The sequence below is a fragment of the Bufo gargarizans genome, chromosome 1 (assembly GCF_014858855.1).
Source record: "Bufo gargarizans isolate SCDJY-AF-19 chromosome 1, ASM1485885v1, whole genome shotgun sequence".
NCBI lineage: Eukaryota > Metazoa > Chordata > Amphibia > Anura > Bufonidae > Bufo > Bufo gargarizans.
In genome coordinates this window covers 177,279,358-177,305,627 of record NC_058080.1, presented here as the reverse complement: position 1 = coordinate 177,305,627, position 26,270 = coordinate 177,279,358, and the positions used below count along the sequence as shown (strand labels likewise).

The 26,270-nt window shown below is 44.7% G+C and overlaps 1 protein-coding gene across 4 annotated transcripts in view; it reads right to left on the bottom strand.

Annotated features, from left to right (window-relative positions):
• FBXW7 (F-box and WD repeat domain containing 7) overlaps positions 1-26,270 on the bottom strand; it is a 178,138-nt gene that overhangs the window by 35,238 nt on the left and 116,630 nt on the right. The window lies entirely within an intron of this gene.

The window sequence follows — 26,270 nt, the reverse complement described above, 5'->3', positions numbered from 1 at the left end:
TCACATCGGTTAGATTTGGCGCTCATTCAATGATAATCTGCCTCCAAAGCCACAGAATGTGGATCTGTGGCAAATAAATGACATGTTCATGAGGCGGGGGCTAATCCTGGGGCAGACTGCGCACCCTCCTCAGAAGTACCAGGGCTATCAAACATGGGAGCATACCCTTTACAGGGGCTTTTCTATGGGGGAAAAAAACCAGGATAAGGGGAGCAGTATTTAGCATGTTCATGAGATTCCTCCACTTCTAAAGGTGCGGCCGAGCGCTGTACCCCACTATCTTGGGAGTCCCAGAGTGGCAGGGGACATATGGGACCACCGCATCACCGGACTCCAGTATTATCAGTAGGACCCCCACTATTCACACACATTCCCCAGCCTGTGAGTTTGTGCCGAAAAACCCTTTACAGTAGGTTCACACTGAGCTTAGTTTTTTTTTTTGTTTTTTAAGAGGTTTTGATGCAGATTTGCCTGTACGTTTTTCAGCAAACGCCAGAAGTGGATTCTTAAGGAATGGGAAATATAAAGAAGGAGTTGGCTGAAGATCCTGCAGGAAAATCTGCCTCAAATCTTCCTACAAAAAACTGCGTGAACCTAATCTTAAAGTGGCACTGTACCTTGAGTAAACCTTTGATGTCAGAGAAATATTAAAAGTTTAGACTGGTGGGAGGTCTGAGTGCTGAGACCCCCATGAGCTCTAGAAAAAGGAAAGAGAAGCACTCGCCTAGGGCGTCCAGGAAGTGCGATGGACTCCTTAGACAGTCTATGGGCTTGTCTCCTGCAGTGAGGAGAGAGAATGCCCTAAGCAAGTGTTATAGAGATCATGGGGGTCTCAGCACCTAGACCCCTCACCATTCTAAACTTCTGATATTTCTCTATGACAGGGATCCTTAGGCACACCAGCTGCTGTGAAACTACAACTCCCAGCATGCAAAGATGCTTGGCTGTTCTTCAGCAGAAGTGAATTAAGCATTCTGGGAGTTGTAGTTTCGGAACAGCCGGAGGTTGCTGATCTCTGCTCTATGACATCAAAAGTTTACTGAAGGTATAGCGCAGGCATGGTCAACCTGCGGCTGTCCAGCTGTTGTAAAACTACAACTCCCACTATTCCCTGCTGTAGGTAGCCCGGGCATGCTGGGAGTTGTAGTTTTGCAACAGATGGAGAGCCTCAGGTTGGCTATCCCTGGTTATAGTGGCACTTTAAAGTTACAGTAAAAAAAAAAAAAAAAAAGATTAAAACAAGTAAAGAGTTAATAAATGTCTTCTGGTTTTAGTCTGCAGGGTTCTGCACATTTGTGGGACTGTCGTTGAGAAGTCTTGCCGCAGGACGTCTTTACCCCAGGTAGTCACTTGGAGGGGGGGGGGGGGGTTGTGCCTAGACCACAAGTGTAAAGTTTTTTTTGTCTCTCTGGTACAGTGACACGTACCACAGGACTGGGTTACAACTAGCACCTCAATTTGGCATGGGTATTCTGGTCCCCCCACGTGTGGCCTCTAGACCCCTGTAGAGTAACATTACTCACACTAGCATTCTGCTCCATGTGTAGGAGGTACAAGTGATGGGTGACGGGCGCCGGATAATAGATATCCTCAGGTGCTAATGAATATGATCTTGCTTATGGTGAGCAAGGCCAGAGAATCATTAAGCAAAATAATTGCATTTGCAGCTTAATTATTCCATCAGTGATCAGGGATTCCCACGGCGGCCGACGTCTGCCTTCTAGAGCTTTGTAAAAGCATTGCTGAGACTGGGAAGAGGTGAAGGATTTTTCTAGATTCTTACAGGCAGCTCTTTTAGGATAGGACGGCTGAGGGCTTATTCACACGTCAGTGCGGTCCATGTTCTTCGTGAATGTGTTCATTCACAGATCCTTGTTTTTCTCCCATGGACACATGCGCTACTTTAGTCTGTGCAAATTGAAGTCCATGGGTCCATGAAAACCGCTGACAGAACACGGACAGCATCTGCGTTCTGTCCGTGCTTTCACTCATCACTGGCAGGAGGTGCATTTTCAAGCTAGAAGTGCAAGTGGAAAACAGATGACACATGGAGGGAACAAGACAGACACCTAACACATGCAACCCTCTACTACTTCATGTAATTGTGGTAAGTAGCTGGGTGCCACGCCTAACAGATGGGCTGAACAAGCCTAGTATCCAGTGATGAGCGAACTGATTTGTTCCATCAAAAGGGAGTTCTGCAGCTGCGAGGGGCTGTCCTCACTGCTCAACAAGCCGTCTGCTGCTTAATTGACAGGGCTGGACATCTTGTCTGGACAATCTCATGCCTAGCAGGCTCTGATACTGGTGTAACAGCGCATGTACAGATGCTGCTCCGGTATAAGCAGCAGAGCCTCTGCGCTTACGCCACAGGCAAGAGACCATGCAAGTGACCAGGTCTACCAGAACTAATCCAGTCCCTAATACAACAGAAAACCATGCCACACTGAGGGCACATATATTCAAGAGGCACATGAAGGCATGAAGTTACATTGTGACTGGCGCATGTGCAAAATATAGCAGGGGGGGGGGGGGGAGTCAAACTGAACCCTTGCACCAGGGCCCATGAGAATAACCCTGCTTCTCATTAGTGACCATCCAACCATGATTAGAAGAAAGTCTTCAGGAATATACCACACTGACCCACAAAACCAGATCCTAACTAATTGAATTACCATCTTAAAAAGGCCTATTCCGTGGCTTTATGTGTCTGTTACGGCAGCCTTGTAAACCTGATAGGGGTGCTAGGGTCAATTTCTGGAGGCAATACCTGTACACACTGAAGATGGAAATCTCCTCTGGCACTCTCGCTCTAGCACTCTAAACAGTGTTTTCAGGTAGGTTAGAATTAAGACTGCTCCTACCAAATGAAAGACTAGCTGAAGTTCCCCAAGCCCCGAAGCATAAAGACTACATCAAATATCGCACACATGTATCTGTCTTTTCTTCCATGTGTTGCGGATATCCGTAAAACAAATACACTACACCAGTGATGCTCAACCTGCGGCCCTCCAGCTGTTGCAAAATGACAACTCCCAGCATGCCTGGACAGCATACTAGGGCATACTGGGAGTTGTCGTTTTGCAACAGCTGGAGGGCCGCAGGTTGAGCATCCCTGCACTACACTATCATTAGGACGGACACATAGCATCCATCCATTTTGTACTGGTGAAACCTGAGGTGACTGCTTTGGGCTACTAAACACAGCGTACTATGACATATCTGTCCAACGCTGACAAAATGTCCTCGTCAATCTAGACAAAGAGGATTAGGCTAGAAATATACAAAGAGCGCTGTGCTGTCCTAACCTTTGTCTGCACTGCAGCCCGCATCTATGGGATGTATACATCTTGACAACATTATCTCTCTTAATGAAATGATCCTCAACTTATCCCTCTTCATCTCTCCGCAAGGATGGGTCGGCTAGCACGTACTGCTCATTCTTGCCCTAGGGATGCTGTCTGGAGAAGGCTGAAAAGCCTCAGAACAGGAAGGAATGCCAAGCATGCAGAGGTCGTGCCATGCTTTTTGAAGCCTAGCTAACCTCTTATCATTAACCTTGTGGTGTACACTTACCAACCAGCGAGGTCCTCCTCTACTGTAGGAAAGTTAGTGTAGTCTAACCTTAAACAGGTGTCAACAGGCCACTCAAGTTCACACCCTTACCTGCATGTGTCAGGAAGAGATTATTCATATACCCGACATCTGCAAGGCATATACAGTTCACCGGGTTTAGTCTGCTTTGGTAGAAAGTGTTGTAAACCATCCTATCTGATCCTGTAAAGGTACCACAGTACAGTCCAAGACCAGTACTTTCAGCACATGTCCAAGAGATGCAATAATTATAGTACAAGCATTACTTACCACTACAGCGCTGATCCTGTGGTCGTCCTTGCTTCCTGCAGCGATGACATGCCATACCAACATGTGACCACTGCAGTCAATCCCTGTCCTCAGTGGTGACACCAGCATGTATGACATGTGACCAATGATTGGCTGCAGTGGTCATGTGCTAATACTGCAGGAAAGTAAACTGAGACTGACGGGACCAGCAGAGAATTGGCGCTATAGTTGCAGGGGATTTAACAAGGTGAGTAATGCTTAATCCTGTACTCCTTGTATGGACTGGTGGTTGAGTATGCTGTCCCCAGATATAGCCGATGACTGTAGTCTGCTATCTTCAGCAGTCCCATGGAGAAGGAATGGAGCAGCAGTGCACAATGACCACTGCTAAATTTGTTGGGGAGGGGGCACAAGACCCCTTTCTTATGACCAACCGATCAATGGATAGGCGATAACTTTAAATCATGAGACGCCCTTTAAAGAAGTACCTCTAGGAAAATGTTCCTGGGATGGATTCCATGATAAATACTGTGTCGCCATCGCTATGATTCCAGTTTCTACATTTGAAGGCATTGGGGAAAAACCTTTACTACATGTAACATCAAGCCACTGTAGGAGGCCTGATATCTGAAACAGTACACATGTACTTACCCTATGGGGTAGTCAGTTACTTTGCACTAATTGTGGGCCTTGTAAAACCAGTTTAGACATAAACCGTTCATTGGCTTTTGGATCGTTTGTCTGAAGCCACATCTTAATTAAATGGTCAGATTTTACAAGTGGCCCAATTCTCTAATCTATCGCGTACAGTTCTACATTTCAACGTCTACTATATAGGCTCAATAAAAATCTGTCACCTGCCGAAACCAGATCTGTGAAAAAAATATTAGATGATGTGGCTGAATGAGGACAATGGCTTAAAAAAGAAGACTGAAAATTGTTAGGTACACCTCAATGTAATAAAGTAAGGTAAGTGGTGAGCTGGTGCTACCAGGATAATGATTAGACCAGCAATGGTCTCCACTACGTGTTAAACATCACCGCGTCACTCTGGTCTGCTTTCCTTAATGTGCAAACAATGTTATTTTAAGGATTATAGATTCATGGAGATGTGCGACACGAATCTCCACCAAAAACGTCCTAATGTGACAGTTTTCAGCTCTCCTGGTGTGAGTCATCATTTCTTAAAATATATAGCATATGCCAGATGGGCAGAAAGATCCACCTTCACAACATTTCCTGGAGAAAGCATCTGAACCCTCCTATACACTGGAGTGAAACATCTTTCTAAACCTACAGCACATGCAGCAAAACACAAAGGCTCAGATTGCGTCTACGCCACAAAATTGGTTTAAGAAGTGGTGTACATTGGAACAACTTGGCACATTGAAGGTTTCTACACTTTTGTCCAACATGCTGGTTGACGGGTTGGGGTTTAGCGTGAGGCTGGAAGCTTCGGTTGAAAGGAGGTGGGGGCCTAAGATACACAATTTTTCAGCAAAATTGCAACCCAATTCTGGTGTAAAAATCTGTCTGAAAGTAAGCCAACCAATAATTGCCATAAGGTCAGAGAAAGTATAAATCCTGCGGTTTGAGACGGCAAAGTTCTTTGTTCAAGTTCCTGAGGTGCCGACACCCTAAGGCAGCCCCTTGGACCCTTACTGATTGGAGTTGTGGATTATTTTACGGTCCGGACTTTAGGACCCAACATACCATCAGTCGATCTGTTCCCCAACGAGCCACGTGTATCACGTGGTGTGCCGCCGGGTCATGTGGGACGCCGCATATCAGACCTAGAGACCACACGGGACACCGAGGTGAGTCCGGGCGGTGAAGCAAGGACTTCTCTCCACCTCCACCCAGCATAAGAAGAGGGGTAACGTACTTTGCCCCACGGGGCTATATTTATCGATACACCATTACTACGTTATGCATGGTAGTGCGGTCTAGCTCATAGACCAACATCATTCTAGATCCCTATAGGACATTACACTTGGACTCGGATTGCCCACCTAGGATCAAGTCCACATTTTGCATCAGCGGCTATCATATCGCTTGTTTTGTGCCATTTAGGCCTCTTATGCCCAAGTGGGCACATTTGCATTGTAATATTTTATTTATGTATGTATGTTTTTATGCTCATTTTTATATTAAATGTGGTTATTGTCACCTGATATTAGTGGTCCCAGATAATTGAGTGCCCTCCTATTGTTTACATTTTTGCACTTTTCTCTTTGGATTCGGGTGGATCCGTGGAGTGAGCACCTGGTCTTTTGGGAGTGTTTGGGGTGAGCCGCTGTTCCTTTATCTAGGTTTATAATCCAGCCCAAGCAGTCTAAACTTACACCATCTTTAGTAGGGGTGAGCGAATTGACTTAGGATGAAACACCCAAAGTCAATTTGCATAAAACGTTGTTAGAATACTGTATGGAGCGAGCGATCCGTACAGTATTAGAATGTACTGGCTCCTATGAGCACTCCGTACAGTATTAGAATATATTGGCTCCTATGAGCGCTGCGTACAGTATTAGAATGTATTGGCTCCTATGAGCGCTCTGTACAGTATTACAATGTATTGGCTCCTATGAGCCGAAGTTATTACTTCACAAAGTCTCGTGACACTTCGGGTAATGACTACAGAAATTAATTTCTACTCTTAAAAACCTTTTACCGAACTCTGTTTTGGTTCCAAGTGGTACCTTGGAACTGAACTACAGTTCGGTAAAAGTTTTTTTTATTTTTACAGTATATCAGAGGTCAAAAGCCAATGCATACTGTTTCACTAAACAAGGTAACTTGTAGGATAACTCAGTCATCCTCAATAATTCCATCTATAGTAAATTTATACTCAACCGAAAATGAACTCTAAACTTGGTTGAAAGAGCAGTCGTTACATTGGAAAGGCGGAAAAAGTTACGTGAAGGACGTTTCTCTTAGACTTTAATGTGTCTTCTCATGTACAAAGCCAGCAATGTAAAAAAAGAAGAGTGAGACTTCCTATGAGCGCTAGATCAAATACACTGAAAGCACAAAGAAGGAGAAAAGCTTGTATTTGGTCCGTTTATTGTAGTGCAGATGTAGATTGCGGCAGCAGCAGTTAATTAGATCACTGCCGTACAGGACTAGGCTACCTTCAGGGAAGAGCGGCAATTTCAGGTTTTCTATCAAACTATCTATTTATATCGAAATCTTGTGTGTTCGTCTCTTGTCAAAATAGAATTTAACTTGTTATCCTGGACTGGCCTGGCATCTCCTCTCACTGGTTTAGCAATAGCATAGATAATGGTGGTCCATTCAGGCAATGCAGCCAGAATCGGGAAAATGGTGAACGCTGTAAGCAAAAGTAGCCACTCAACTATACCAAAGCAATAACAAGGATACAAACGGGCTCCGTTCAAGGCATATACATGCTGGATCTTGCTTCATTTAGCTACTTATCTAGTAGTCACAGAACAGTAAGTATTAAGTATTGCGCATATAAAACCAGCATAAAAGAGTAATATAAAAGCATGGCCCCTCCCCTCACATCTGCCTGCTGTCCTGACATGACTGCTTTGGAGCACACTTGTATTCTTCGATAAATAATTTAGGAACATCGTTTCTTCTAACTCTGTGCTGTTATTGCAGAATATCCCCTTAATTTCAAACAAATAATCCTAAATCCACAAAATAGGGCATAACTACTATATCGGCAGGAGTCAGATTGCAAGGACTGCCACCAATCATGAAAATGGAGACCCTGCAACCGGTGGGGCCCCTGAAATGGAGCAGCAGGTTGACCATGCACACTGCCACTCTTAATTTCTATGAGACTGCCGGGGATAGCCAAGTATAAGGGCACAACCTGCCGCTCCATTCAATTCTATGGGACTGCCAGGGATATACTCGACCTTCCAATCCATTCATTTCTATGGGACTGCTGGAGATAGCAGAGTACAAGTGCACAACCTGCCGCTCCATTCATTTCTATGGGACTGCCAGGGATATACTTGACCTGCCGATCCATTCATTTCTATAGGACTGCTGGAGATAGCCGAGTACAAGTGCTCAACCTGCCAATCCATTCATTTCTATGGGACTACCAGGGATATACTCGACCTGCCGATCCATTCATTTCTATGGGACTGCTGGAGATAGCAGAGTACAAGTGCTCAACCTGCCGAACCATTTTTTTGGGAGGGGTCCATGGAGTGCAGAGATTAAAAAAAGGCTTATCTCTGCATATAACTTGATATGCGATTAAGATTTTATATCTGCAGTATGTCAATGTATGCTGCAGATATTGGTCACATATCGCACTGTGTGCCATGCAGAGGCAAAAAATCTGCAGCAAATCCTCAGCGTTTCAACAAAGCAACCTGCCACAAAATCCAAACCGGACATCATGTGGGAACAGTAACAATCTAGATGATGAATAATATAATGAGAGACTAAGGTGTTTACACCACTATTTTGTGGAGTAAAAAAGTTGCGACTTATAGCACATGCCATAATTGCCATAACCTTTTGAGCTTCAACACTTTTCTAAAGTGCCAAAAAGGGTGGGGCTTTACATGGCCCACCAGATTTTACTATAAGGCCCCTTTCAGACTAAAAAATGTCACGCTCCGGACTCGCAGCGCATCACCCATCCTGAACTTCCAGCACTGCTGGGGTCGCATAGCATTATATTGATTTATGATGCCATGTAACCCTTACAGTTCTGTAATGTATTGTATAACACTGACAGCATTAGGTACAATACATTCCAGAACTGTAAGGGTTACATAGCAGTGCTGGAAGTTCAGGACGGTTGCTGCGAGTCTGGAGAGAGACACTAGCTCGTCTGAAAGTGGCCTAACTCGCTCCAGAAACTGGCATAAGCCAACTCTTAGCTGGTGTAGACTTCAGTTTCTGGTGCACGGACTGCCAGAGATGCGTCTGCCTCTTAATAAATAAAAAACGGGTGTGCCGTCTGCCTCTTTTGTGGCCCCACTGACACGTGAATCGGATGTGGACTAAAACCACGGCGTGTGTATGAGCCCTTAATCACCACATTTCTTAATTCTCTATTGGAGCCAGAAAGGTCTGATAAGCAAACGCAGTCCAGCAGTTTCTATCAACCTCCGAGAAAGAAAACTAGGGATCGAGCGGTATAATAAATGCCCAGGTCACTGTCTGAACAGCAGATCCATTACATGTGAACTCCTCAAAGGGTGCTTTGAAATGTCATTCCCTCCCTGGGTGGATCTAGAATAATGTGTTTCTTCAGGTTAACTGCTGTCACCGCAGATGGTGCAGGAATGTCCCCACGTCGTGTCACCTAGGGATGTGTATCGCAGCTGCAGTACAGCGTGCCATTACCCTCACTACAAGACATGGAAAGGGAAGCACTTTGAGTGCTGATCAATAAGAGCCATGTGATAGCCTCTGCATCCAGCTCTTCTACAGATTAAAGACCGACTCTCCATATCTGTGCAGCACACGCTGCTAAGAGCTCTTTAAAAGATGCTAGCGCCCATTAAAATGACCTTAAATAAAGCAGTTCCTCCCCCACCCAATCTGACCATCACGTCTCCTACCCCTAGCATGGTTCCCAATTCTACAGTAAGCGGGATCTGTCATCATTCTTCCCCGTCATGCAATAAACATAAAGGCCCTTGCACACGGCCGTATGCCTTCTGAGATATACGGTCTGTTAGCGGGCCACATGTCCCGAAGCGGCATTGATCGTGCGCAAGGGAGGGCACAGCATCATAGATTACAATGATGCACAATATGATTTTATGAGTGCAGGTCAATAGCCCCGCGGGCGGCCCGACGTCCACAGCATCATTGTAATCTATGATGCTGTGTGCTCCCGTGCGCACGATCAATGCCGCTCCGGGACATATGGCCCGCTCATGGACTGTATATCTCGGAGGGCATACGGTCGTGTGCAAGGGCCCTAAGGGAGTGGCCATGTCTTCCAAATAATGTTTATGTAGATGAGGATTCCCAACATACTTGTCACGCGCCATACTTGTAATCAGCCAATGAAAACACATAAGATCTGCACTAATTTCCGTGCGGATTTATTTTGGTTTCTGCACCATATCTGCACCAAAATTCACAATGTCTAACAGTGGTTTTTGGTGCAGATTTGATGCACTTTCGCCTCCATTGGAAAAGGGTGAAATTCGCAGCTACAAGCGCAAATATAATGACATGCTGCGGATTTGGAAATCCGCAAAGTGTACATGAGAGGACACGTTCTAAAGTCCTACACCTTGCTGGTACTGTACTACGCTGCGGTTTTTCCACGCGTATTCCGCAATGTGTGCAGGTGGCCTCAACGCATTGTCCCAGTAGTCAAACCCGCAAGTCTGAATGGTGAGGGTCTGACTACCGGGGTCCACGGCAGTCACAAGAACAATGTGCCGCCGACTGGATGGAGTAGGTAGCAGACCTGCATGCATGTCCACCACTGCATTCGGCTTTATAGGACTGCCGAAGCAGGCAGCGCAGCAGCAGTATGCGCTCTCATGTTCGCTTCTCCATTCAAACCGGGGAACATAGGCCCCTGTTCTCGTGTCGTCAGGGGCCTCAACAGTCAAACCACCATTGATAAGACATTACATTAAATCCCTTACTTACTCCTGTGGGCAGGGGATTTGATGTAATGGGTCAACCCTTTTACAGATGGAGGAGAACATATTGAGAATAGTTTGGATAATGGAGATATCAGGGTTCATTATATGAACCTGTGAACCACATTTTACATGAACAAAGTGGAATACCTTAATAAGTACATTGGCCAATAATTGCTTACGAGCGTTTGCATGAATGCTCGTTACCGATCATTAATGCTGCCAATCGCTAGCTTGCGGAGGAGGCAGCTGCTAGGCTATGCCATCGCTCGTCCCTATACTGTCTAGTGGTTTGCCAGCGGCAGATCGTGATTAGACAGGATGATCTGCCACCGGCAAGTGCTGATTTTTAAGCGCGCTTAAAAATTGCCGCCAGAATTACACTGGAAGACGCTCGCTAGCAATTATCGGCCTCAAAGGGAACTCGTCACCAGGATTTTGGATATAGAGCTGAGGACATGGGTTGCTAGATGGCTGCTAGCACATCCGCAATACCCCGTCCCCATAGCTCTGTGTGCTTTTATGGTGTATAAAAACAGATTTGATACATATGCAAATTAACCTGAGATGAGTCAGAGCTTGAAAATATGACTCTTCTCTGGTCACACAAGTAAGATATGACTTTTTTGCATATGTATCAAATCGTTGTTTTTTTTTTACACAATAAAAGCACACAGAGCTATGGGGATTGCGGATGTGCTAGCAGCCATCTAGCAGTTCATGTCCTCAGCTCTATACCCCAAATCCCGGTGACAGGTTCCCTTTAAGACTACACACAAGCAAGGTATGTTGGGGGATTACAGCTTACCGTATAATATACACCCAGTAATATAACGATCTATAAAGAACATGCACTCTATGATGTCACCCGCTTCACGTTCGCACCTCTAGGAATGCTAAGGACGTTTACCACAAGACGTACTCTTAATTTTATTAATAAAGTACAAATATTAAAAAGGATGGAGTAAAAGTATATATTGTGATGCTTTGTATGACGTTTTTGTCTGGTATAAAATGTGCTTAATACAGATAAAAAAAAATAAAAATAAAATGATAAGATACTGAGTGGTGGCTTCAACTAGAAGCTGTCCGATCTACACCCTGTACCTGGAGCTGTGTACACGGATGCACAGCGAGAACGCGGAATAAGTTATGTCGTCACTTACTTTATATAGACTAGTAAACTTCCCGCTGGCCATAAAACAATGACAAAGGATATTTGGTCAGGAAACTGTTCTGGAAGACATTACCGCCATGTGACACAGACAGCTCATAAGATATTAATAACTCTCCTAATACTGCAGTACCATAGGGCGGTATCCATTGTAATTGGCCATTAGGCACATTCTTTATAGGATAACACTGTCTAATCGCTCGTTTAACCAGGCATGGCTCAAATCATAAAGGCAGCGTATTGGAGAAAGAGTATTCACTTATGCGCAATATGCTAATGAACCGCTAAGGATCTGTTGGGCATTCTTGGTGAAGCCATCATCGGCAATGCCACCCCTCTACTCTTAATTAAAGTCTCCTGCCCCATCCAATCTCATTTCCAAGAGATGTCCATCAAGAATGGAGGGGAAGTGTTTCCCTCAGGACACCTCACAGATTAAGACGTGCCCAGCAGCAGACACTTACAGGGAACCTGATTTTGTGTACAGACTCATCTCAGGTTAATTCGCATATGTATCAAATAGTTGTTGTTTTTTTACACACTAAAAGCACACAGAGCTATGGGGACTGGGTATTGCGGATGTGGTAGCGGCCATCTAGCAACCCATGTCCTCAGCTCTATACACAAAATCCGGTGACAGGTTCCCTTTAAAAGGTGGACCCGTTAGCTCTCCTGACAGGTCCGTTTTAGTAACTCTTTGCATCCCCCGTGTAATAACTCCATGTTATGCCGTTCCTTCTAGAAATGTATGAATGAATTGCCAGCATGTCTAACAGGGTGTTACCAGTTGCGGTGGTGTTTTTGCATAGTCTGTCATTATCTTATCAGTAATGCCAGTATCAGACTGTGCAGGGACACACCCCAAACTGGTAACACCTAGCTGGACCTTAATTGCAAACTGCTAGTAATTGATGTATAACTTCTAGCAGGAATAATAAAGCATTGGCACAACATAGTCATGAGAATAGATGCACCAGAATTGTTATTCCATGGGGAACGGAAGTAGTTACTAAGGTTAGGGCTACACGGAGACATTTGTCGCAGAAAGGTCGCACAACATCCAAGTTGGATTTTTTCTTACGACTGTCAGGTCACAGTATATCGCAGTGTGACACCACTGACTATTATCACAAAAAATATTGCGTGACATTGGTGCGACATGAATGCTGAAAAGTAGTTATACCCGTTCTGTCGCGCAACAAATGTCGCTGTGCAGCCCCCGCCTAAAATAGACATTTCAGGAGAGGGGACAGGTCTTTAAAGATTCATAAGCATACAGCATGTGAGATAAAAAAAATAACACTTTCTCCAATATGCTTGTTTCATGATCGCAACAATGGGGATTTTTTTGGGGGTTCAAATCTGCTGACAGACTCTAAATCCTCCTAGATGAGTGGACAGTATATAGCAATAGTTTGTGTCCTGTACGCGTTTATGGGGAGCTCTGCAGGCCCGTACTCACAATATTCCCTACCATGCAGATTCCCGGTGGGCAGGCAACATAGTGCGCCACCTTGGCTGCCACTGTGAAAGTGTGTTTTTACCACAATTTGACAAAAATAACTGAAAATCTGGAGTGATTTGTGAAGAACCATGCTAGAAATAATGTGGCTCTATGTAAATCACTGTAACACTGTGACAAAATCTTATGAATGCAGGACCTTTTGTGATATTATAGTCACATGTGAAAAGTCCTGTGTGTGTGAGAATAGGGGGGCATGGGGAGCTGTAGGAATAGGGGGGAGGGGCCGTGGGGAGCTGTAGACAAGAATAGGTGGGGGGCATGGGGATCTGTAGTAATAGGGGGGAGGGGCCGTGGGGAGCTGTATGTAAGAATAGGTGGGGGGCATGGGGAGCTGTATGTAAGAATAGGTGGGGGGCATGGGGAGCTGTAGGAATAGGGGGGGGAGGGGCCATGGGGAGCTGTAGGCGTGAATAGGGGGGGGGGCATGGGCAGCAGTGTGTGACAAAGGGGTGGGGGCCATGAGGAGCTGTATGTAAGAAAGGAGGTGGGGGCCATGGGGATCTGTATGTAAGAAAGGGGTGGGGCCATGGGGAGCTGTATGTAAGAAAGGGGTGGGGGCCATGGGGAGCTGTAGGCGAGAATAGGAGGGGGGGACATGAGGAGCTGTAGGCCAGAATAGAGGGGGGGAGGGGCATGGGCAGCAGTGTGTGACGAAGGGGTCATTTGGTATGAGTCGAGAAGATGTGACCAAAATGTGCCATTGCATGTGTTGCATACTGCTATTTTTCAGTCATCTTAATGGGGGCTGTACTGTATGAGGGCTGGCAGCGTTTGGGAGCCAGGGCTGCTCTTCGTTCCCAGTCCGGCCTGCGGTTCTGGATGGGTGGCTATTGGAAGTACTGTACAATTTTTTGGGGTTGTGTAGTCTGTTAATATTGATGACGTATCTTCAGGATCGGTCAACATGAGATTGGCGGGGTCCGACTCTCGGCACCCCCATTGCTCTTGCTACTTCCTCTTCACGATAACCTGAGTGCCCTCACCTTGGTAGAGGCAGCACAGTGTAACTACAACTGCTCGTCCCATTCACTCGGCTGCTACTCCTCTAAAAACAGCTGAATGGCGGGGTCCAACTTCTGGCGCTCGTGCGAGCGCTACTCCTGAGGATAGCTCCTCAGAAGTAACCCACTACACCTCCTTCTCCCCATTTTAAATCAGCAGATCATTTTGAAAGTGGCGAAACTGCTAAAAACATCCTGGTCTTCCCCAACTACCGTAGATGTGATTAATATTTTAGCCTTACCTGTCACAAGCAGTAAGACTTTCTATTTTTAAAGTCATGTTGCAGATAAATTAATAAATAGGACATAAATGTAATGCAGTTTATGTAAGACCTTCCTAATGCATTTTTAAGAAGGCGGCTCGGGATTCTACATCACAGTGCCTTGACATAAAAGGAGATCAGCACAGATGCATAGGATGGAAAAACCTGACGTGTTTGTTCAATGACCTAATCAAAGTTTGGCATGAGTCACCGACAACATGGGAGTTAAGGGCAGAATGCACAGAAGGCTCTTTTAGGCAGCCCAAGAGATTTCAATCTCAATTAACTCATCACAACACTCAGTAAATTTCCAGCCAAAGCAGACAGGAGGTCCAACAGCGGCTATGGGAGACGGATACGGCGTTCCACGGGGTTAAAACAGCATGGCAAACTTAATAACCTCCAGCGCTGTTCACATCTCTCTCAGAAATGATCACTATGGAAATGTCTGCAAGCAAAAGGTACGTTGAGTGGAATACTCTGCCTTGTATTCCTGTTACACCATAAAACATCAATGAACCAAGATCTTCAAAAGAGAGGAAATGCCTCAATATTTTATGAGAGAAAAGCCAGCCAAACACAAAGTTTATGAATGGAGGGCCCCCCCACCCCCTGAAATAAAATGGTCGCATGTTATGCAGGTGCCGTAAATATTAACAGAGAAGCTAGTGCTATAGCTAATGATCTACCGCTCCCCGTGCCGATTCTAGGAAGCTAGATTCTGCTGCTTTTAAATAAAAATAAAAAAAAGCCATGGGCCCAAAAAACACACCATAAAAGGAAGAAAAAGCCACTACAAAAAATAAAAAAATAAAAACTTGTGTTTGTACTTTGTTTCAAAACTCCTATAAACTTACAGCTAGTATTTGGAGGCGGCAACAAACACAGCAAAAAATAAATAAAAAAAATGCGGCCAAACTGAAAAAGTCAGCCAAAATACCACAAAGAAATGTAAATCCAGCCTAAAGGAATTTTTCTTATAGTTACTACAAAGTTCTCAGAATGCAACATGTGCTGCCCTCTACAAAGATGGCAGAAAATCCATGCACTTTTAAACGGCCAACTTTTGGAGGATACCATTATGGTTCTGTCTAAGTAGGTTAATTAGTATTCTATAAAGGGAATCAGTACGATGAATACCTCTTCAGCCTGAATCCATGGGGGTGACCTACGACTTTCAGGATGATTTCTAATGCAAACTGTTAGAAGGAAAGGGAAAAAAGCAGCTCATGTCCCATCTGCCAGTGTCCCACTTGCAAGACAGCGTCTTATACTTGCAGACAGGGCAGATTTTGCCTGCTCCCCTCTCTATTCCACTGGGCAGCTGTATGGTAATCAGCACAAGCAGCTGAAAAATCGTGTACAGTGCGAAAGCTGGGGCGCAACCGCCAGACCGCTTTTCATCAAAGCACTGAAAACCTTCCAGACAGTGAAAGGACAGTCATATGGAAGGTAACAACCAGCAGCAGGTACTCCAAAATCCTGGAGTAAAAGCCAACGTGAACGATTGATGGAGGCCCTACACCAGTGATGGCTAACCTTGGCACTCCAGCTGTGGCAAAACTACAACTCCCAAGATGCCCCCCTTGTTTGGTTGCTCTCAGAACGCTATAGAAATAAATGGAGCATGCTGGGAGTCGTAGTTTCACCACAGCTGGAGTGCCAAGGATAGCCATCACTGCCCTACACCATCTTACATGTCTCATTTTTGGATTCAAATTAAAAAGGTTGTCCTATGAAAACAATTTAACCTTTAGAGGAGGTGTCTGATCGAGGGGTGAGGGGGGGGGAGGGGAGGTGTCTGATGGAGCGGTGGGGGGAGGAGTCTGATCGAGGGGTGGTGGAGAGGTATCTGATCGAGGGGTGGGGGTGGTATCTGATCGAAGGGTGGGGGGAGGTGTATAATCGCGGGGTTGGGTCTGACCACTCGCAGCCCAATAGAGTTGATTGGAGTGCATGTGTGTCTGCCACTCCATTCAACGCGGCCCCCATTCTAGTGATCAGCGGGGCTTGCAGAAATCCATGTGCTTGCTGCTGCATTCAAATGAATGGAACTGATTTTCAGTTGCAGAATTTTCTACCACAAAATGTGCGTGTGCAGGCACCCTTACTCCCTGTAATCCTTAGCGATTGCTCGTGGCACACCAGCACCGATATTTTGCTGGTGACCGCAAAGTTTTTTTTTTTTTTTGTTTTTTTTTGAGTGGTTTCTCCGTCCCATTCATTTCTTAGGGAGGCAGCGCTTAGGATCGCAGAGAGGCGGTTTAAAGCCACGGCTGGCTTTCTTTCAGATCTATGTTCCAGCACAGAGCAGCAGCCTCACTGGATCTGGTGTTACCAGATCCCCATTAACTGCAATGAGGTCCTGCAGTGATCCAGCTAATTACTGGGAAAATGCCGTCTGTCAGGCTAGATGCACACGAACATTGTTTGTTTCCGTGTCCGTTTTTTTTTTTTTTTGCACGCCACAAAACACATACGGTCGTGTGCATGTAGCCTCAGTCGGCCAAAAACCATTGCATGCAACGTTTTGTCCGTCCGAAGCCGGTGGTTACAGATCACCAGATTAGCTCAGAGATGTGTGGTCTGTGATCTGTGCCAGGGCATCATCCCTCCACGTAGATTATCATTGATATTTAACCATGCTGGCACTGATCCTTTCCTTCCTATCGTTTTAGGTCAAGGCTTACAGTAAAATGATACTTCTGGATTAAAACCATACAATTCCCTATTGCCCTCAATAAAAAAACGAGGTGGTCACAACTTTTGGCTTCTTCTACAAAACAAATAAGCTAAGCATTGTCTCCTATTCTAATCCACCACAATAGAGGCTGGCAGATGGCCAAGGCTACTGTTACTTTCTACACTGTTGTGCCATACAATGTTCACCCCTCAGGACTTCACATTCACAAGTAATTCTATATCTTAAAAAAAAAATAAAAAATAAAAACACCAAAAACAACTGAGGTTACAAAACAAAAAAATATCCACTATGTAATATCTGAGGGTCCAGGCAATGCAACATCTCCAATATGACTTGAAGATCATCAGTCTAGGCCGGGCGTACCAGGTTTTTTTTTTTTTTTTCTGTTTAAAGGGGACCTGTCACCACTCCTAACATGTCTAAAAAATACTAATAATCCTGGAACATCTTTTCTCAGACTATTTTATTTATTTGTTCCTCTGTTATTCCTCCTGAATATTTATAAATGGACAATTACGGTAGGTATTATCATTCCCCTTGTCAAAGGGAAGTTTTCCTGCACACTCTGGCACTGATTAAACAACATCAGGCTGTGTAGGGACACACCTGCACGTGGTAAATTATTGTGAACTGAACATTACCACACAGAGGGTACTAAGGGTACTTTCACACTAGCGTTTTTCTTTTCCGGTATTGAGTTCCGTCACAGGCGCTCAATACCGGAAAAAATCTGATCAGTTTTATTCTAATGCATTCTGAATGGAGAGCAATCCGTTCAGTATGCATCAGTTCAGTCCCTTTTACGTTTTTTGGACGGAGAAAATACCGCAGCATGCTGTAGTTTTCTCTCTGGCCAAAAATACTGAACACTTGCCGGAATGCCGGATCCCGCATTAATTAACATTGAAGTGTATTAGTGCCGGATCCGGCTTTTCGGTCTGCACATGCGCAGACCTTTAAAAATGCAAAAATAAATTAATACCGGATCCGTTTTTCCGGATGACATCGGAGAGACAGATCCAGTATTGCAATGCATTTGTCAGACGGATCTGCATCCGGATCCGTCTGACAAATGCCATCAGGTGACAGAACTACCTGCCGTAATCCTCTGCCGCATGTGTGAATGTACCCCAAAGTAAAGATGCTGCAGCACAGTTTTTTTCATGGGGAATACAATGCTTTGCTGAAACAGGTGAGGTGACAGGTCCTTTTTCAACCGACCCTCTGCATGGATGACAAAATCCACTTGATTTACATGAGGATTTATGGAGGCATTTGCTGTGGATATGCTTTGCAAACGGTGAAATTTGTGCTGCAATTTGGCAACATAAAAAGTGACAACACAAGACACTGAGCAGCCACTGTAAACGCTGAGGATTTTCCTCCCATGCCGGCTGAACTTATCCTAAACACCAGGCTCTACGGATCTAAATGTTAAATCCGTAATTATTTCCAAAATGTATAAATATCAGCGCGTAACCCTGAGCAGATAAACCTGCCAGGCTCTTCAGTCAAGGACTCCTCTCTAATGATGCCTGACACCGCTCTGGAGCACAGAGAGAAATTTCCGAGAAGCGTTTCCGTAAAGACTAGGGCTACAAGAAGTGCAGGAGGATTTCCATGGGTGAAACCCAGAAAGCGGTCCAGCAAGTGCTTTTTATCATAGCGGGATGATTGCTTGCTCTCATACTAGATTAGCAAAACGAAGCAGACATCACAGGCATTAATTATAGCTTCTTTCAGCTCCCCTCCTCCCTAAAATGCTTCCATTTAATGTGGCGTATATACCAGATGTTACTGAGGTCAATAAGGCGACAATGCAGCCATATGGGGTGTTAAGTGGGCGTGCATATATTAACTAAGCTTCTGCCGGCTTCGGTGGGAATAAGGACTATTGTGCTGCATGCCCGTCCCAGACGCTGAGCACAAGCGCCATGCCTAATCCTGAAGCTTTATTCACACTAGGGATAGACCGATATTGATTTATTTTTATTTTTTTTAGAGCTGATACCAATACCGATAACCTGTGAACTTTCAGACCGATAGCCGATAACATATCAATATTCTGTGCATTTTCATTTTTGAAAAAAAAAAAATTAACAAATTTCCGCTACGGCGTTCACCATATAGATATTTAAAAAAAAAATATTTTAATAGTTTGGACTTTTTGGACGTGGCAATGTGAGATATGTTTAATTATCTATTGTTTATATATTTTATATGTAAAATTGGGAAAAGGGGTGATTTATACTTTTCATTTTGGTGGGGTTTTCTAAACTTTTTTTTTTTTTTTCAAATAACTTTTAATCCCTTGTCCTATTCACCCTAACCCTAAGTTCACACTTGATCCTTTTCCTTTCAGAATGTATTAGAATGCAAACTGATCAATTTTGGACAGCTTGTGTGAGCCCTGAACGGATCTCACAAACGGAAAGCCAAAAACGCGAGTGTGAAAGTAGACTAATACTGGGATGGCGTTGGCGCACTGGCCACCAATGATTTTAATACTTGGGGGGGGAGACGCACTGAGCCACCAATGATAATTAACGTTTAATACAGGAGGAGGGTGTGTCGGCGCCTGAGGGTTTAACTGCAGCTGATCGCAGCTTCCTGTCATATAGGCTGGGCACCGCCTCCTGTATTTGTATTAGACGTTAATTATCATTGGTGGTGCAGTGCGCCCGCCCCTCCTCATTGGCAGCGCGGCACAGGGGGAGGGAGAGAGTAACTCCTTTTCCCCTGTGCTGCTGAGGGAACATGAGCGTGCTGAGAGCAGTACGCTCATGTTCTGTGATCGCGCGCTGGACGCATTATCGGCAAGGTTAGATGCCGATACCGATAACTTTGAAAATCATGAATATCGGCCAATAATATCGGTAACTACGATAATCCGTCGATCCCTAATTCACACCAGGCAGAGGTGGCGTGGGCAGTATTTAAAAGCGAAAACCAGGACTGCATCCTAAACACTATGTTATCATTGGAGAAGAGTTAGGATACATGCACACGAACGTTGTTTGCTCTCGTGTCCGTCCCATTTTTTTTGCAGATAGGATGTGGACCCATTCATTTCAATGGGTCTGCAAAAAATGCGGACAACACACCGTGTGCTGTCCGCATCATTATGTCCGTTCCGTAGCCCCGCAAAAAAAAATAGAACATGTCCTATTCTTGTCCGTTTTAGGCATTCTTACGAATTTTTTTGTTTGCGTATCCGCAATCCGCAATCCGCGGACTGCAAAACACATACGTGTGCATGTAGCCTAAGGCCTCCTGCACACGAACGTGTGCTGCCCGTTGCCGTATTGCGGACCACATTTGCGGATCTGCAATACACGGGCATCGTTCCGTGGGCATTCCACATCACGGATGCGGATCCATTCACTTCAATGGGTCCGCAAATCCGGAGATGCGGAATGGTACGGAACGGAACTCTACCGAAGCACTACGGAGTGCTTCCGTGGGATTTCGCCCCGTACTTCCGTTCCGCAAAAAGATAGAACATGTCATATCTTTTTGCGGAACGGGCAGATCGTGGACCCAGTCAAGTGAATGGGTCCGCAATCCGCTGCGGCTGCCCTGCGGTCGGTGTTCGCGCACTACGACCCGTAATTTGCGGGCCGTAGCACAGCCACGGGGCGCACGCGTTCGCGAGCAGGAGGCCTAATACTGATGCAAAATACTGACTATATCAGCAATATGTGAACAGGGCTCTAAGCCTCATGTCGGGAAGATGTCTGCCGCTCTATAGTGGCATGCAGTGGCACTCTGTATAGAAAAATGCATCCTGCTGAGAGCATTTCAAGTTCGGCCTAGAGGATGAAAGCTTTAATGAAAGCACAGAGTATATGGATCCTATGTATTTTCTATGGATCTGTACTCCGCATGTCGGAAAAGCGGCTAAGGTCTCTTTCGCAGAAGTAAATTTTCCGTCTGGATGTGATAAGACACCATCCGGACTGATCCCTTATATATCTGTGCACATGAGGATTGTTTTTCATACATCATTTCTGTGGTCAGGAAAGGAAAAAAAGGAAAAAAAATAAAAAGTCTATATAAAAAAATAAAAAAAACGTAGCACCTTCTATATTCTGCGTTGGTCACGCGGGTTTGGTTCCGTAGAAGTGAATGGGCTGCGTGAAAAACAGAAGGCAGTTTTTCTTCAAGCGTGTGAAAAACACATTAAAAACGGATTCCATCCATGCAGAAGAAAACGCAAGAACTTAAAGGGGTTGTCCGGGTTCAGACTTAAACCTAGACACAACCCAATCTGCACTTATTTACCATGAATGAGTGGAGCATAGGAGCTTTTCACGCCTTCGCCCTGCGCAGGAGAATTTTTTTGAGATCCGGTGACATGGGTAAGCTAGACGGAGACTTCCGCCTAGCAGTGAGCCTGGTAACATCACTGGCACTAATGGGCGGTTTTTAGCGCTGCCCATCAGAGTCGGTGATGTCACCGGGATCACTGCTGGGCGTAAGTCTCCGTCTAGCAGTGTCCAAAGTAAACAAAAAGCCCTTGACCTGCGCAATGTATCGCAGGGAGGCGGACGGCGCAAAAAGCGCCGATGCTCCACTTATTCATGGTGAACGAGTGCAGATTGGGTTGTGTCTGGGTTGAAAGACAGATTTGCAGAAAACACTGAAGCAACCTAAAGAAAAACTTAGGCCGGGTTCACATCACCGTTTAGTCTTCCGCCTTCTGATCCGTCAGAACAACAGAAAAAAATATATATAAATAAATTAAAAAAAAACAGATCCTGTATTTTAAGCATCTGTTATGCTCAGTAATGCACATTTTGCATTTGTTTTAGCCCAATTTCCTGATGTCGTTTTGGACGTCAAAATCAGGAGTGGATCATAAAAAGAGAGACAGTATATAGGACATATATGATTTCTCTTTTAAAGTGGTTGTCCGGGTTCAGAGCTGAACCCAGACATACCCGTATTTTCACCCAGGCAGCCCCCCTGATGTAAGCATCGGAGCATCTCAGCATCTCATGCTCTGATGCTCTCCCTTGCCCTGCCCTAGATCGGGAAGGGCACGGGTGACGTCACCGGGCTTCCTGGCAGCACCATGGAGAGCCCAGTACGTCACCGGAACTCCTGAAAACGCCTTTGCCCAGCACGATTTAGAGCAGGGCAAAGGAGTGCATCGAAGCATGAACTGCTCCGATGTTCAAGTCATGGGGGCTGCCTGGGTGAAAATGGAGTTATGTCCGGGTTCAGCTCTGAACCGGACAACCCCTTTAAACTCAGCTCTGGTATTGGCCCCCAAAACTGCACTGGGAAACCGAAACGTGTGACCGGACTCTTAACTGGTCAGATTTAAACAGTTGGGGGAAGGAAAGGCTGGGCTTTTTACTTTTCATTATATCTGAACCTTTCAATCTCAAGGAAGATACGCCACTACCAGAATTATATGTTAGAGGATCATTTATTTACTTTATGCATTTATATAGCGCTACTATATTCTGCAGCACTTTACAGACATTAGCATCAAGCTGTCCCCAACAGGGCTCACAATCTAAGTTATTTTCCTCTTACTGTTAGGGCTCATGCACACGACAGTATTTTGCGTTCAGTATAATGGACGTTTTTTGAGCTCAGTATGCAGTACATATACTGAACCATTCATTTCAATGGTTCAGCAAAAAAAACCTGAAGTGTCTCTGTGTGCATTATGTTTCAGTATTTCCATATTTCCATACCGTGAAAAGATAGAACATGTCCCATTCTTGTCCGCAAATCATGGTGCTTGGCTCCATTCAAGTCAATGGGTTCGCCAAAAAAAAAACGGAACACATATGGAAATGCATCCGTATGTCTTCTTTATCTGTTCCGTTTTTGCTGAACCGTCTATTGAAAATGTTATGCCCAGACCAATTTTTTCAATGTAATTACTGTATACTGTATATGGCATACGGAAAAACAGAAAGGAAACGGAAACACAGCAGAAACAAAAAAAACGGAACAACGGATCCATAAAAAACAGACCACAAAACACTGTAAAAGCCATAAGGTCGTGTGCATGAGCCCTTAAAGGGAGTCTGTCAGAAGTTTTGACCAACCATGTAGAACTGCTGACTGCAATAGCTGGGGCTGGGAGAGCAGGATAAACCTTTTTGCAGAGATTTAAGTATCAGTATTAAGAACATGAAGTTTTATTCTGCAAGATTCTGCTCCTGCAAGTGCCCTGGAGGCAGAGCTTCACCGTGAAGTGCTCTCTGCACTGGGATGCAGTGACGGCTGTAGTAGGCACGGGTTGGATGCTACAGCTGTCACTCAGAGCAGAGGGGACGGGCTGTGAAGCAGCTCAATGCTAAATACACATCATAGTGAAGTTCTGTCAAGAGCCTGGCACACTACTGATAATCAAAAGTTGTGCAAAAGTTATGCTTGTCCTGCTCAATTCAGCCCATACTTAGCCTCCTCAGCAATTCTGTATGGTCAAAACTTCTGACAGACTCCCTTTAATAGTAGGACGGGAATAAAATGCTAGCAGACTCTTCTGGTGGCCGCTTATCTCTAGTGATAACATAAGGATCAGACATGTCGAAATGTCAAAAGGCCGGCCTTTAAGAACAGATGTATGTGATTGGGAAGGGGAAGGCTTCAGAGGGAATAGCTGTTCCAATGATTGCCATCTATATGGCCAGCCTGAGTGGTTGCTCATGTCTGTCCCTAATAGAGCTCACAGTCTAATTTGCCTAGAACCCCTTTCTTTAGAAAGTCAATTTAACTGATTAGTATCTTTTTGGAGTATTGGAGAAAACCTGAAGCCCCACAGAAACTTCTTAAACCAAATTGAGGTCACTTTTGCAGAAAGTAATAAGGACTCTGTTGGCTGTTTTTACTGCTCATTTTTACATTATTTTGGAGGAAATGCTCTTCAAGTCTTAACAATCACACACGAGTATGGTAAAAATCATGGAGGAGAAGTATTTATGTGTTAACTGGATCTGAAGTCCTACTGATGCCGGTGACACCAGACATCTTCCATCTCAGAGTGAGCAGGTCACAAACTACGGTACTTAACCTCCATTACTTTAAAGGAAAAGTATTAGGAGTCCTCGGGACTCATTCTGGTAGAGTGCTGTATGCGGCTTCTTGTAATACTTCCGCTGCCACACACTTCTGAGCAGAAGTCAAGGATTTAAAAGGAAAACATGTTCCTGCCATAACAAGTCCCATCACTTAATGCTGAATGACACATCCTATAATGAACATGACTGGGCAAAAACAAAACAAAAAAAACACTATATCTAAAACCCCACTCTAGTTCATACACTTCTGTACAAATATACTGTAGTTTGCTTCAGTTTTATATAGTTTACCTACTAGTATATTACTATTTCTGCCAACAAGACTCCCTACACCAAGTTGACAGTCTCCACAAGGAAAATTAAAGAAGTGACCCTTTGGTGCACGAAAAAAATAAAATTAGCTGCGGAACGAACAGAATATTTACCTGGTGCCCTACTTTTCATATTTTTAGCTGCAGGTCTACCAACTCTCTGGCTCCTCTTCTGCCATCCAAATGGCTGCACCACTTCTCAGACCACCGGATGCATGCTGTGCATGTGGTAGCCCAAAACATTTCCAGCTGCCTTCAGATTTGCTAGCACTTCTCAAGTGAGCAATGCTAGCCAAGAAGGAGCAGGGTTGGACAAGTACAGTAGGAAGAGTCTTGGACAATAGATGCACAGTGTACTTCAGGTAGTCCGAGAAGCGGTGCAGACATCTTGAATGACATAAGGGAAGGCCAAGAATTGGTGATCTGCAACTGAAAAGATGAAAAGGAGGTCACCATGTAAGAAGTCTGTGTGCTCCCTAGTTAATGTGAATTTTCTTGAACTAGAGGGCTGTTTTAATGCCCTCAGACCCACATCAAATACCTCTCACACAGCCCAGCAGGTACCCTGCTCTGCACAGGCAAGGCGCAAAAACCACAGAACAGTTGTCTGCAGAAAGACGTCTTTCTTATGGAAAAGACCTTGGTTTTGGCTTATATCCCAAGTCATTGTTCCAGACAATCAAGACATGGGTAGCCATAGGGTAGCCATCCAATTGGTGACACTATGAGTGCACAGTGTGAGCTGGTGGCTTGGAAAGCAAGTAGGATGCTTGGCTGTATAGCTAGAGGTATAACCAGTAGCAAGAGAGATTGTGATCCTGGTGCATAGAGCCCCAATGAGACCACATCTAGAATATGGTGTCCAGTTCTGGAGACCCCACCTACAAAAAGACATAGATAAAATGGAACGGGTACAGAGACGGGCTACGAAAATGGTGGGAGGTCTGAAGCATGACACATATCAGGTGATACATTATCTACATAGCCTTGAGGAAAGAAGGGAAAGGGGGACATGATGGAAACCCTTTATATATTAAGGCTATAAATAAGGTTCAGGAGAGAAGTGCCTTAATAAAAACTAAAAAAAAAACTAAAAACACAAGAACAAGGGGGCACAATCGGAAATTAGTTGTTGGGGATGGGGGGGGGGGGGGGGCGGAACCATTGTCAATAGATATTATTGCACCAAAAGAGTAGTCGAGGCTTGGAACAAATTCCCATTGGATAGTTGGTTGGGAAATCTACAGTAAATGGATAGTCATCACTCATATCATATCTGTGCAACTGTGTCAGGGGAAGAATTGGAGCACCTCTGAAGATGATTCCCCTGGACTTAAGGAGAGCTTCTGCACACAATGGTCTAGCCTTTTAAAATATATTTTAAAAAATATTCAACTGCATCACTACCATCAAAACATTTTTAATCCCATATTAACAGCCTACATGTGAATATCCTACATAATTTTACTTCCAGTCCTGGTTATATTAACTCCTCCTTTGTTCTGACTTCAGTAGGGAGTAGATGTGATGGCCATCTCTCCACTGTAGTCTATGGGAGCTGTGAAAGAACTCTACAATGGAGACAGCTGACCTGGTCTCCTCGTCTCTGAATTGCTGAGTGGGGAAAAAAAAGGGACACCCAAACTTCCAATAAGTTGGTGTTTGAGAAGAAGGTCCCACATCTATCAGGTATCTTATACATATACTGTTGAGATGCATTCGATATTTCAGATAGTAATACCCATAGAAGATTTAGGTTCCGAATATGACAGTGTGGCCCTCGGACCAGACAAGG